Below are 4,868 nucleotides of genomic sequence, written 5' to 3'. Positions count from 1 at the left end.
TATATAATAGAAATATTGTGATTTACCAAATGATAATTAAGCATTGCAAGCTAAAAATAAAGGTTGTGAATGGAATTTAAAAGACAATTTATAGAATAAATACACCTTGATGGACTACATTAAATTGTAAACAATCATGAAATTAAAGAGCTGCAAAAGTTGATCTTTGTGTGATTTACTGGAGTACCATTTACCTAATCATATGACTAAGGGTTACAAAAATTACTCTCATGAGAAGTATTACAAAGGTTGTTCTTTATCTCAATGTTTTCTCTTGATATGACACTATTTTGGTTTTTTATTCTAAAAAAATAGTTGATCAATAATCCCTCATGAACTTATTAATTATTGAGATTAAGTTGTTTCTTAAATTATGAATAGATTTTTAATTTATTTTAAGATTTTAATATGAGAAAATTCTTTTACACTAATTCCTTAATATTCTAATCAACGTTCTAAGAAATTTAAGTTACACGATAATATTCATTCACTTAATATTCAATATGAAAGTTGCTTTGGTAAAATCACTTTTTTATATCTAAGGAAATTTGAATGTTTTTTATAAGCAAATAATTTTTATTAAAAATAACATGATTTGAATGCACGATGCACATGATTTGAATGCATATTTTTCTTATGATGCAACATGTAAACCCCATCGATTGCTACTGTAAATGCAAATAATGGCACTTATATCCCAAAACTCCTAGTATCTCTTTTTATGCCACCTCGAACCAACCAACAAAACAATCCTCTTTATCGCAAGAACGTATCTCATCTTATCGGCTTTGTCTCAAAAACAATCTTATTGCCTTTCTATATCCTCTAATGCAATCATATGCAAAATTGAAAATTGAAACACATGACGTACTATATGAAATTAAACCAACCCAATTCCCCTTCCTAGATGTGACAAAGCGTGCAAAGAAATCCAGACACATTTTTTTTTAATTTAGGTGCGGAGGAAACAGTAAATAATTCCATATAATTCAAACTACCAGTGAATTAGTATTATAAATTATAAAACTGGGACAGTGATTTATATATGACATCTAACAGACACAAGTCCTTCAATAAGGATCATTCATAAATTATAAAAAAACTAATGTTGTCAGAATAATCAATATTCAACATGCATGAGCGAGTATTAAAAATCACTGTCCCAGAAACACAAAACACAATGGAATGGGAAGATTAGAAAAGCCACATGTGAAGTTCACACTTTGAAATAGACTTTAAGGAGAAGCAAAAACAGTCCAGAAAGATCCTCCATCAGTTTGTTTCAATATCAAAAGATGTCAGATTTGCAGTTTGAAAGAAGTGTGCATCGCTGAATTGACATATTCAGGCCCTCTGATCTCTCATATTTATGCACTGAAAAGAATCAAACAGTATATATGTAAATGCTGCTTAACTTGAAGATTTTTTTAAATAATTCAAAACAAAAATAAAGTACCAAGGACATAACAGGTAATAATAAATGGAGATTAAATATCCTCCAAAATCAAAGCACTCAAGAAAGGGTACTACAATACAAAGAAAGTGAAGAGGCCAAACTATCATAATGATGTTATTTATTCAAACTTTGGGCATTAGAAATGCATTTCATGTAACAGGATTGTATGGTCCTGGAATATGGGTGTCCGATCCTCATGGACGGAAGGATACAATCCATAAACCCTGATTGGGGCGTGTAAGGTTTTGATCCTTTTGTTCCGGGGGATAATTTTCCTCTGCATCCTTCTCATTAAAAGAATGAAGGGCTGGTTTTCCAACTCACCAAATATTTCCAATCACCACCGAAGAAACCCATGGTCTGACATACTTACAAATTACCGTTGGTTGGGAGCCAGTCAACCATAACAGTGAGATTTAAAGGCAGCAGCACAATAAGGAGTGATGCTCTCGAAAGCTGAAATTAAGATGTATGAAGAGAGTTGATGTAATTTGGGAAATCACAAGGAATATAGTAACTCACCTCTATGAGTTGCAGCTTGGGTGAGAAAATCATTAAGAGATTCCAGCCCGAAAAATACGTTTGCAGCCGCTAAAGCACAAAATCCATCAATGCTTAGCAAATTAATGAAATAGAAAAACAACCATTAATTTTTCCATTACCTCTCCGGTTGATCCAAAGCTAGAAGGTCAATCTCTAGTTCCATCATGAACTGCATCCTCTGAATACATAGAGCATTGGAATCCAGTTGGGAAGGTTTCTCTGAAAATAATAGTTCCTCTGAATAATGTTTTAATCGGGGAATCACTGTTAATTTACCGGGATAACATCTAAGAATATTTAGGAAAAATGAGTTGCTTGAAAAGTGGTTTTTTAGTAAGGTAATTTTTTTTATTAAAACTAAGTGATACCACAAGAAATGCACCAGATTGTAACTGCATAATCATCCAATGAGTTGGATAGGAAAAAAGGTTTAAATAGCACCTGCTACACTTGTATAAATCCACTTTTGATCAGTTTTTAAGCTAAAGTTGTCTAAGTAACAACTAATCATGGCTTTATTGGAGTGGGTTTGGGTTGCTAGATTAGAGGATCCAATCTTCTGGGTGAAAGTGAATAAAAAATGAGACAAATGAAAAAGAGGTGCAAAATGTATTAAACTTTTTGTATAAAGCTTTATTCTTGTCTCATGGATTCTACTTCACCTTTTACATTCAGTTTCCCTATTGTTGCATATTAGTGTTGCGGATCCTGGAGTTGTGCAGACAAATCTCATGCGAGAAATTCCAGCAATGCTATCTTGGTTAGCAATCTATGTGTTGAAACGTCTACGGCTGTTGCAATCCCCTGAGAAAAAGAACACCAACCCACTTGACAGCACCAAATTGTTGTGATCACAAAAGGGAATACATATATAAACTCAAAAAACTGAAGGAAGGGTACCTTTGATTCAGGGAATCAAATATAAACTCAAAAATGGTTTGCCTCATCCCGAGAAGAGTACCCTTAGAAAGCTATTCATGCTAGATCGATTCAGGGAATACATATATAAACTCAAAAAACTGAAGGGAAAATTTAAGGGTTACCTATATAATTGGAAAAAATAAAAGGAAATCCAAACATGCATAAACTGAAGGGAAAATTTAAGGGTTACCTATATAATTGGAAAAAAATAAAAGGAAATCCAAACATGCATTCACAAACAAAATGATTATTCAAACCCGTGGTAACGTGGAATAACAGTTCCACCAGCTAAGCACCTTTTGCTTGCACCAACCTCATTCGTTAACAGTTCCATCAAGCTGTTGAACCATTAAGTTGCCAATAGCAGTATGCTCAGTTGGGTCCTGCTCATCATCACAAAAAGATCGAATTCAACCCATGTCAAAATTACAGGACTACCACACAGCCTCTTCTGTGTATTAATAATAAGACTATACCACACTGCCTCTTCTATAAGATCTCAACATATATAGAAAAAAGAATAAATTATCACCTTAAGAGCGAGCAGAAGCAGCGACGTTTCAATCGAGTAAAACCCTCTATCAACAAAAATAAAACTTTTTTTGTGCCCCCATGACACTCTGAACACAGAACAAAGCACAAAACTACGAATTTTGTAAATAGGTCAAAATAAAGAGACAAAAAACACCAAAATGCTACAAAAAGGAAACAACCTCTAAAATGCTTTCCATTCACGCAACCTTACTTAGTGTGGTGCCTTCCTTCGCATCTTCAACCGCCGAATCGCTACTCCTCCCAGAGCACCAGCTCTAGAAAGCACGGGAGAGAGAGAAATGGAAAGATAAAATAGAAAGCAAAAAGGCTTGGGAATGCACACTTCCAAACTCCACCGGAGCGAGAGACATGGAAAAAAGCAAAACACTTGGAAAGCTTTCCAGACTCCACGGGAGAGAGAAAAATGGAAATGAGCAAAACACAAAACACGTGTCAATCTTGCAAGTTTTTCAAAATTCCAATTTTGTCAACTACAGGATACACGTGTCAGGCTCGAGTATTTTAAACTTTATATATATATATATATAAAATTTATTTTGATAAGTACTTTTTTATTATTATTATTATTATTATTATTATTATTATTATTATTATTAAACTAATATAAAATATCTTAAAGAATGAATGAAATGAAACTAAAATGTCTAATATAGATTAACATATTATTAATTTATGAAGTTTACTTTAATCTTGAGCAATGGACAATGTAATTCTTAATTGTCTTTTTATGTCCATGTATGTTTTCACCTGCTAACCTCACACATCTTCCGAACCATTTTTTAAATTATTTTTTTACACAGATTTTTTATTTATTTATCTATCTACATGTAATATTTCAAGTTTTTATATGACTAAGTGTTTTGGTTGTCATCCAAGTTGCTATTCACTTTTTTTTTAAAGACTATATGTTAAAGAAAAATGTATTTTAATTTAAATAAGATTTATAGGAATATTTTTATACAGTATCCATCGATAATTAAATTTAAAGAATATATATATACACATTTTTAAGAAAAATTATTTTGCTATCGATACAAATTTATTTTATTGTCACATCATACCAATAAATAAGTCGTAGGAAAATGTTTAAATCGTATGGAATATATGCATATAATAATAATAATATAAATTAAAATTTAATAATAATAAGAATAAGATTTGAATGACTCATGTAGCATGTATTAAGAAAGAACCATAGCTATCTATAAGGGCTAAAAGCCGACAATGTGTGACACCTGGAAAACAGGAGAAAACTGAAGATAAAAAAATATATCTCCATCGCGGAAAGCTCCAAGTTAACAAATAAAAAACTGTTTTGAAAAAAAATATTTACTTTATATTTTAAATTATAAAAAATATTTTCCAACTTGAAGTTAGTATATAAAGAATCAAA

General features: G+C 31.7%; 1 long non-coding RNA gene across 3 annotated transcripts; it reads right to left on the bottom strand.

Moving 5' to 3' along the window:
* Nucleotides 1-985: 985 nt before the first annotated feature.
* LOC114398263 lies at nt 986-3,895 on the bottom strand. 3 transcript variants are annotated; one of them, XR_003663531.1, is made up of 6 exons: nt 3,634-3,895; nt 3,453-3,540; nt 2,662-3,303; nt 2,119-2,236; nt 1,979-2,047; nt 986-1,374 (listed from the first exon to the last, which is right to left on the bottom strand). It is a non-coding gene; the product is annotated as an uncharacterized LOC114398263 (long non-coding RNA). The 3 variants fall into 3 exon arrangements; XR_003663530.1 differs by having other exon boundaries at nt 2,119-2,218; XR_003663532.1 differs by lacking the exon at nt 986-1,374 and adding an exon at nt 1,395-1,912 and having other exon boundaries at nt 2,119-2,218.
* Nucleotides 3,896-4,868: the final 973 nt, after the last annotated feature.

The sequence above is a fragment of the Glycine soja genome, chromosome 19 (assembly GCF_004193775.1).
Source record: "Glycine soja cultivar W05 chromosome 19, ASM419377v2, whole genome shotgun sequence".
In the NCBI taxonomy this organism is placed as follows: domain Eukaryota; kingdom Viridiplantae; phylum Streptophyta; class Magnoliopsida; order Fabales; family Fabaceae; genus Glycine; species Glycine soja.
Note: the sequence above shows the minus strand (reverse complement) of the source record. Positions and strands in the feature narration are given on the sequence as shown.